This window comes from Rhinopithecus bieti, unplaced genomic scaffold, assembly GCF_001698545.2.
Source record: "Rhinopithecus bieti isolate Rb0 unplaced genomic scaffold, ASM169854v2 scaffold_49953, whole genome shotgun sequence".
NCBI classification, from domain to species: Eukaryota; Metazoa; Chordata; class Mammalia; order Primates; family Cercopithecidae; genus Rhinopithecus; species Rhinopithecus bieti.
The window spans coordinates 356,084-365,805 of NW_016819813.1; the positions used below are offsets into that span (position 1 = coordinate 356,084).

The 9,722-nt window shown below is 40.9% G+C and overlaps 1 pseudogene; it reads right to left on the reverse strand.

Annotated features, from left to right (window-relative positions):
- Positions 1-1,619: 1,619 nt before the first annotated feature.
- LOC108519961 (peptidyl-prolyl cis-trans isomerase A pseudogene) lies at positions 1,620-2,186 on the reverse strand (annotated as a pseudogene).
- Between the last annotated feature and the right edge of the window lie 7,536 nt (positions 2,187-9,722).

Consider the following 9,722-nt stretch of genomic DNA (forward strand, 5'->3'; position numbering starts at 1 on the left):
CAACCTCCGCCTACCGAGTTCAAGGAATTCTCATGCCTCAGCCTCCCAAATAGTTGAGATTACACATGTGCACCACCATGTCTCACTAATTTTTGTATGTGCATTTTTGTATTTGTAGAGATGGGGTTTTGCCATGTTGGCCAGGCTGGTCTTGAACTCCTGGCCTCAAGTGATCGCCTTCCTCGGCCTCCCAAAGTGCTGGGATTACAGGTGTAAGCCACCACACCCAGTCTTAAAAATTATTTTGTATAGACAGGGTCTCACTATGTTCCTCAGGCTGGTCTCAAACTCACGAGCTCAAGTGATTCTCCCACCTCGGCCTCCCAAAGTGCAGGTATTATAGGTGTGAGCCACCATGCCCAGTTGAAATAATACAAATACAACGCAAACATTTTTTCTTTCTTTTGAGACAGATTATTGCTTTGTTGCCCAGGCTGGAGTGCAGTGGCACAATCACAACTCACTGCAGCCTCAAACTCCTGGGCTCAAGGAATCCTTCCACTTCAGCCTCCTGAGTAGCTGGGACTACAGGTGCATGCCACCATGTCTGGCTAATTTTCAAATTTTTTGTAGGGACAGATTATTGCTATGTTGACCAGGCTGGTCTCAAGCTCCTGGACTCAAGTGATCTTCCTGCCTCAGACTCCCTCAGACTGGGATTACAGGCATAAGCCACCATGCCCAGCCTGCAAACTTCTTAAAAAATACAGGAGAAGGGAACTGCCCCAAATTTCCTTCACGAGGCCAGAATCATATTGACATCAAAGCCTGTCAAAGAAATTTTAAAAACAGATAATAAAACAAATAAATAAAAAATTACAGATGAGTATTCTTCATGAACACAGATGCAAAAATTCTGAACAAAATATTAGTACATCAAATTTAGCAATGACTTAAATGGATAACATATTATTACCAAGAAGAGCTTATCTTAAGAATGAGGCCGCGCGCAGTGGCTCAAGCCTGTAATCCCAGCACTTTGGGAGGCCGAGACGGGCGGATCATGAGGTCAGGAGATCGAGACCATCCTGGCTAATACGGTGAAACCCCGTCTCTACTAAAAAATACAAAAAACTAGCCGGGCGACGAGGCGGGCGCCTGTAGTCCCAGCTACTCGGGAGGCTGAGACAGGAGAATGGCGTGAACCCGGGAGGCGGAGCTTGCAGTGAGCTGAGATCCGGCCACTGCACTCCAGCCTGGGTGGCAGAGCAAGACTCCGTCTCAAAAAAAAAAAAAAAAAAAAAAAGAATGAAAGCTTAGTTCAAGGTCTTCTTGAAACCAATCAGTGTAATTCACACATAAAAGAAAAACAGAGAAAACTATGATACTTATATTCAATATATGCAGAAAAAGCATTTGACAAAATAGAACATCCATTCATAATTAGAAACCTTTGCAAAGGAAGAATAGAATAGAAACAAAATGCTTTAATTTCATAAACGGTGTCTATGAAAAACTTACAGATAATATTATGCACTTTTTTTGTTATTTAGTTTTTATTTCATAGTTATAGACTTAACTCTGCAATCCAGCTAGGCATAGAAAGGGAATAAGGAAAAGACAGAACTCAAAGGGAACTGCAGTGAGAGTACAAAGACTATAGGACACTGAAGCATATGGGGTGGAGGGGTGCTCTCCTGAGCTACAGAAGGATTGGTCTGTTGGTTAAGATAAAACACAAGCCAAACTTATTAGAGTTGTCCACAGTCAGCAATGGTGATCTTCTTGCTGGTCTTGCCATTCCTGGACCCAGAGCACTCCATGGCCTCCACAATATTCATGCCTTCTTTCACCTTGCCAAAGACCACATGTGTGCCATCCAACCACTCAATCTTGGCAGTGCAGATGAAAAACTGGGAACCGTTTGTGTTGGGTCCAGCATTTACTGTGGACAAGATGCCAGGACCTGTATGCTTGAGGATGAAGTTCTCATCATCAAATTTCTCCCCGTAGATGGACTTGCCTTCAATGCCATAATGACGTGTGAAGTCACCACCCTGACACATAAACTCTGAAATAATTCGGTGAAAGCAGGAACCCTTATAACCAAATCCTTTCTCTACAGTGCTCAGAGCATGAAAGTTTTCTGTTGTTTTTGGAAATTTGCCTGCAAACAGCTTGAAGGAGATGAGGCCTAAGGACTGGCTGTTGATAGCGATGTCAAAGAACACAGTGGAATTGACCATCGTGGGTAGTACTGGGCTCCTGGCGGTGGTGGTGTCTGCAAAACCACCATTATACTTATTGATGAAATATTGAATGCAAACTGGGCACAATGGCTAATACTTGTAAACTCAACACTTTGGGAGGCCAACACAGGAGGATCGCTTAAGGCCAGGGATTCAAGACCAGCCTGAGCAACATGCAGAGCCTCCCATCTCTCCAAAAAAAAATACAAAAATTAGCCAGGTGTGGTGACATATGCCTGTAGTTCAAGCTACTCAGGAGGCTGAGGCAGGAGGATCACTTGAGCCCAGGAGTTTGATGTTATGGTGATATATGATTGTGCCACTGTACTCCAGCCTGGGCAACAGAGCAAGATCCTGTCTTAAGAAATAATAATAAAAAGAAATATTAAATTATTTCACTGTAAGTCTTGAAAGAAGGCAAGAAAGTTTGCTTTCTTTACTTATTGTTTAACACTGCACTGGAGACACTAGGCAATACCATAAGGCAAGAACAAGAAATAAAATGCATGTGATTGCAAAGGGAGAAATGAAACTGTCTTTACTTGGAGACAACATGATTTGTTATATAAAAAACCTTGTTTACAAAAATGTTACATTTGGAAATCTGCTTGTCATTTTCTTACAAATTTATACATCAAACTATAATCTAACAATTATAATCCCAGGTATTTATACAAAAGAAATAAAAATACATGTCCACAAAAAGACTTGCACAAGAAATTTATGGCAGTCTTATACAGAAAATCTAAAAAATGAGAATCAACACCAATGTGCAGCAACAGGAAAATGGAGAAACAAATTGTGCTATATGAAATACTAATCAGTAATAAAAAGGAATGAACTACCATTAACTGAAATAACATAAATGAATAAAAAAAGCATTATGTTTAGTGACAGAAAGCAGATATAAAGAGTACATACTCTATGATTCCATTTGTATAAAGCTCTAGAACAGACTCTGGATGGAGTAAAGTGGCATGGGAATGAACCACAAAGGACCAGGAGAGCCTGACATTATGGAAATGTTTGGCATGGTGGTTAAATGGGTGTATACAACTGTCAAAACTCAATGGAACATATGGAATCCGTACATTTTGTTCCATTTAAATTTTAACCTTGAACTCCTGGGCTCAAGTGATCCTCTTGAGTAGCTGGGATTATAAGTGCAAGCCATGATGCCTAGCCCTGATTATCTACTGTTTACTTATTGATACATACAACAACAGGGATGTATCTCAGAAACATTACGTTGAGCAAAAGAAGTCGGACACCAAAAAGTACATTATATGATTTTATTTATAGGAGGTTTAATTACACACAAAACTAATCTACATTGATAGAAATCAAAACAGTGGTTGCTTACAGAGGGTGGGGTTTGGCTGCAAGCGAGATTATCTGGGGTGCTGGAAATATTCTATATCTTGATTGTGGTGTTGGTGACATGGTATAACATGGTATAAACACGTGTCAAAACTCACCAAACTGTATACTTATAATCTGTGTGTTTTTACTACATGTACATTTTCATTGAATATATTTTTATGAAGAAAGTAACATAAGTTGGCATCCATGCAAAAATGACCTGCTGTGGCAAATGAGCATTTGCATATCTTCCTGCAGGAAATGACAACAGTATTAGTCTTTTAAACAAGTGATCTTTCATCTATCTCTATTTAGAAAATAACAATTATGTCATCTAGGCTAGCAATCTCCCAAAAATCTACTCACTCCTAGAAATCTACTCAATAGAGGTGAAACCACTAGACTGTAAGGTCATTTGAACAATAATGTTTACTGAGACAGAGTTAGTAACAACAAAAGAACTGGGGATAAATGAACGTTCATTGGTTGAGGAACAGCTGAATAAATTATGGTATATCTGCCCCCATGGACCAGGATACACTCATTTAAATGATGAAATGGAGTTATATTGGTTTGAGTGAGAAAAAGATATACAGTTGACAATAGAGCAACACAGGTTTGAACTGTGTGGGTCCACTTATATGTGTGTGTGTGTGTGTGTGTGTGTGTGTGTGTGTGTGTTTTCAATAACAGTTACACCAAGGGAGTGCCTTCCTCTCCTGCCTCCCCTTCCACCTCCTCCACCTTCTCTGCCTCTGCTACCTCTGAGACAGCAAGGCCAACCCCTCATCTTCCTCTCCTCAGTCTACTCATTATGAAGACAATGAGGGATGAAGACCTTTATGGTGGTTGACTTTTACTTAATGAATAGTAAATATATTTCTCTTCCTTATGACTTTCTTAATAACATGTTCTTTTCTCTAGCTTTCTTTACTGTAAGAATACATATATAATCCATATAACATACAAAATATGTATTAATCAACTGTCTATGTTATCATTAAGGCTTCTGGTCAACAGTAGGTTACTAGTAATTCAGTTTTGGGGTAGTCAAAACTATTATAAGTAGATTTTTTTCTTTTTTCTTTTTATATTTTTCTGGTGGTGGTGATATACATGGATTTTTGACTGTGCAGAGGGTTGGCGTCCCTAGCTCCTGGGTTGTTCAAGGGTCAATTGTACATAGTAATTTAATTTTTGCAAAACAAAGATAAAAGAATGCCACATATGTGTATGCACATAAATCTTATGTCTGCCTATTTAGAATTCTGTGGTCGGAAACATATGGTGTTCCTGACATAAATTACCTTACGTGGGAGCAGTTGCTGATGTAGTAGAGAGGGAGAAAGAGGAAGAAAGAGAAAGAACAATGCAAAAAGTCTTCACTGAAAGAAAAGCATGCTTTTGATATTACATTGCTGTATGTCTGCAAAACAAATTTATATGGTTATATTTGTAAAGACATCTATTAATTATCTGTTTATTATTTCACCATGGAAATTATATTTTCACCATGGAAATTAAGTACTTTTTAAGCATGTTTATACTAGGTACCAAAGAGTATTCTACGTGGTTTCAAATAATAATTAATTTAATCATTCCAACAGCCCTCTGCGGCAGGTCTGGTTAGTGTCTGTATTTCAAAGATAAGAAAACTGAGGCACAGAAGAGGTTATCACAGTCACAGAGTTGGTAAGCAGCAAGTCAGGGATTTGAGTGCAGGCATTCTGGGTCCAGAGTCTATGCGCTTAACTACTACATTATGCCCCTTCTCTTTTTAATAAAAAGTAAACCAGCCATCTCCAGTCTCCACTGCTTAACTCTGTCCCGTATCTTGCCATTGCACTTGGAAGCCAGTTCTAATTCCTCTGGTAGTCTTTAAGGCCCGTGACATCTGGCCTCTGCCAAGCTCTCTAGGCACCCAGCCTCACTGACCTCTCTCTCTTTTTTGATTGGCCTGTTCTGCATCTTGTTCCCTTGCCTTTTTCTCAGGACACCTTATAACTGACTCTGTCACATCCTTCAGATCTCAGTGTAATGCCCCTTCCTTGAGGGCGCTTCCCTAACCACCTAAGTAAGTTTCCTTACACCTCTCCTTTCTTTCTCTTTTTTTCTTTTTCTTTTGAGATGGAGTCTCATTCTGTCACCCAGGCTGGAGTGCAGTGGCACGATCTCAGCTCACTGCAACCTCCATCTCCCGGGCTTAAGGGATCCTTAAGCCTTAGCCTCCTGAGTAGCAGGGATGACAGGCATGCACCACCACGCCCAGTTTTATAAAAATTTTTTTGTAGAGATGGGGTTTTGCCATGTTGCTTAGACTGGTCTGAAACTCCTGAACTCAAGTGACCTGCCCACCTCAGTCTCCCAAAATGTTGGGATTACAGGCGTGAGCCACCACACCTGGCCTCCCCTACACCTATCATAACAAACCCTTTGTCTTCTTCATAGTACTGAATGCAGCCTGTACTTACTTGTGTCATTTGCTTACTGTATATCTATCTCCTCTGTACAGTATAAGCCCCAGGGGCCAGGGTCTTTTTAAGTCTTGGCCTCCACTGTATCCCCAGCACTTGCCATAGTGCTTGGTTAATAACGGGTACAGAAGAATTTTTTTTAAATAAATAAATAAATGAATGAAAGGCAATACTGAAAGGTGAGGAAGGGTTTGGTTCTAAAATCAGACAGACCAGAGTTTGACTCAATCCTCTGAGCTTGGCAGATTTGTGAAACCTCTTGAAACATGTATTGTCATCTGTGAAAGTGAGATAATAATAGTATCTACCTCAAAGAGTTGTTGTGAGGATTAAGTGAGATAAATTATCTACCATGCGCATAGTAACCCCTAATGCATCATAGCTGCTATTATTACAGCCATCAGTATCATCATTCTCAGGCTGCTTCACAGGCCATTGTCCAGCCTGTGGGGTGACAGACCTTGGATCAGATCCTACCACTTTTCCAATCAGCTCAGGCTTGGCAGGTAGGACTTGGGGAATAACTTCTAGCTGAGCCTGTGTGTGGAGCAGGCACGTGATTGTCATGCCCGTAATAGTGTTGAAAGCCAGGAACAATTTCTAGAGAGCCACTTTCTCCTCATCCCTTGCTTTTCCTAGCCTTCTTTCAGTTCCCTTCCCGTTCTTGGTATTGCTTTTAATACTGCCTGAATTAAGCCAGTCCTCTGCTTAGCTTCCTTTCTGCCATTGGAAAGCATCTTTGGGAGTGTAAGGGATTCTGTTCCTTCAGTTGATAGAGTGTGCTTCGCAGAGACAAGTATTTGAGGTTGTGTTAAGATAAGTTAACCAGACTTTGAAGGAAACACTCAGTGGCTTAATCATAGCACAGAGATGATAACCTCATGGTTTTCTCTTCTTCCTGGGTCTCAGGAAGCGATGGCTACTCCACCCTTCCCAGCGGTTGCTGGCAGAAAACATTGATGTCGATTAGCATATAGGGTATATACAAAGAGACAGATGGAAAAGAAAATGCAAATAGGAGCTAAGATATTTTCACAGTGGAAACCAATTGGAAACTGGAAAATAAGAGACGATGGCCTCAGGAGGTCTTGAATGCTTTATGTTTATTCAAGGTGAGGGGCAGAAGCTATTGCTTCTCTCAAAATGAGCCAGAGAAGACTTCCTGGAAAAGTACCGAATTATCCAGTTGGCCATGGCTGCCAACTCCTAGAGACTTCCTGCTTCCTACTTTTTGAACTCATTTGTAGTATTCTGAGCATATTGTTTTGTATATGTGATGCTGTCCTCTCTTCCAGGAATAGTTTTTCTATTCTGTGTTCCCTTAACTGCCTTACTAACTCCTGTAACTTTTCTACGACTAATCTCAGTACCTAGCACAGTGCCTGACACATTATAGCCATTTCCTAAATGTTTGCTGAATGAATGATGGGTATCCAGAAAGAAAAAAAAGTTAAATGTTGGGTGCATACAAATCTTTGGAATTAACTATCCCAAAAGATGCTAGGTGTGTTGGCTCACACCTGTAATCCCAGCACTTTGGGAAGCTGTGGTGGGAGGACTGCTTGAGGCCAGGACTTCCAGACCAGCTTGGTCAGCAACTAGACCTTGTCATTACAAACAATAAAATAATTAGCTGGGCTTGGAGGCACGCCACCTGTAATCCCAGATACTCGGGGGACTGAAAGACGAAGGATTACTTGAGCCTAAGAGTTTGAGACTGCAATGAACTATGATTGATAGTGGCACTGCACTCTAGCCTGTGCAACAGAGAAGACTCTATCTCTTAAAAAAATTATCCCAGAAGATTATATAAGTTAACTAAGGAAATATGTCAAAAGAAAGGCTAGACACAGTCTTGGGGGATAGTGGTATCCTGGGTGACAGAGGAGAGCTTGAGCTGGCAGGGATTTGAGGGGATAGGAAACTGGAGGTTGTGTCCTGCACAGAGACTCTGGTAGACGGAAAGTTAACAGGCTCTGATATCCAGCACTCCTTTTACTAGCTGCAAAGTTAAGCTGTACTCATCATTCAGTGGTGGCTGAAAGTAGCACCTGAAGAAGCTCTTGGGCTTGCCTCAGTGGGACATCTTTAAAAGGAGCACCAATTGTTCTCTTTTCTGAGATGGTTTCAGTGAAGTCAAGGTTGAATGGAAGGGCACATACTGACCACTAAATCTCTTTCAACCCTTTGTTGTTATCTGATGGTAGGATTTAAAATTTACATGTACTGAATATTCATATATGCAATCAGTCTTAGATTATCCCAGGGCAGAGTACATATATTGATTGGGCTAGTGGTCCATCACAATCATTTTTGATTTCAAGCTCTTGTTAAGATAATTGCAGACTCTGTTAATTAATTCCTTTGTTGAAATTATTACTGTCAGTGATTATTCTGACATGGAGTTAATGCAAGGATGCTTTTCTCTTGCAAAGCAGTGTTTCCCCTCTCCTTTCCACTGATTGGCATTTCAAGAAGAAAGAAGGCAAACAACACCTTTATGTATTAGTCTGAAGAGAATGCTGTTTAGGAGAAGCACATGGCACAGTGGAAAGGAGACAGACTAGGTGTCTGTCATTCATTTAACCGTTATTGAGCTCAATAATATTAGCAATAATAACTACTGAGTTCAATAACTCAATAAGTATAATAAGTATGGGCTAGGTGCCTTGGGTTCAAATCCGAGCTCAGTCGCTCAGTCACTTACTAGCTATGTGATATAGGGTGACTGACCATCCCAGTTTGCTCAGGACTGTCCTGGTTTTAGCAATGAAAGTCCTGCGGTCTGGGAACCCCCTCAACCCCCTCAACCCTGGACTAACTGGGACAGTTGACCGCCCCAGTAAGTCACCTGCACTTATCTATAAAATAGGAAAATTTCTTTGATGTGAGGGTGTGAGGGTCAAATGAAATAATGTGAAAGAACTTTGTAAATTATAAACTGTTATATAGACATAAAATACATATCGTTTGTCTTGTTTTCTTGTCTCAGATACATGTAGCAAAAAGCTTGGCCATAGAGCTGAATTTGACACTAGGGCTAAGGCAGGTACTGAGGGATGGGAGACCCCTGGAATCATCAAGCTCTGGGCAAGTTTCCATCTGACTGCAAAGTTTGGTGCCTGAAGGGACAGCATATTGCATCAGAATCCAGCAGACAAATTGAAGAGATACAAACAAGCTGGCAGTGGGCTTCTGGTGTGTTCTCAAGCACAATTGTCTGCAAGTAGGCACCAGGGCAACAGCCATAGGCCTGATAACTTAGGAATCTCTTTGGGAGGGGATTGGCAAGAGCAACCCAGGTGTTTTAGCGGAGGGACCTGGAGTATTGGGACGATACCTGTAACAGCATCAACAGGACCAAAACAGGTACCAAGCAGAGCCCTGTTATCAGACCAAGACCCAAGGCTGAGGATGGATCCTTAGTCAAGATGACTCAAAGCTGGGCCCCAGAATGTGAGGCTGAGGCTGGAGGTAGGAAGAAGTGTCTGTGAGAGGAAGATGGGGTAAGAAAATTGTATTTTACAACTTGACTGCAGACAGATCTTAACTGCTTGGTTTTACTATCTTTTCACAGTTTGATGTTTTAGAAGAGCTGATTACACACTCCCAACTCTGTCTTTGTATCACTTTTTAAAAACTGTCTTCTCATTACTTTTCTGTTTATTTTAAAAATGATATTCAGCACATTTTTTTC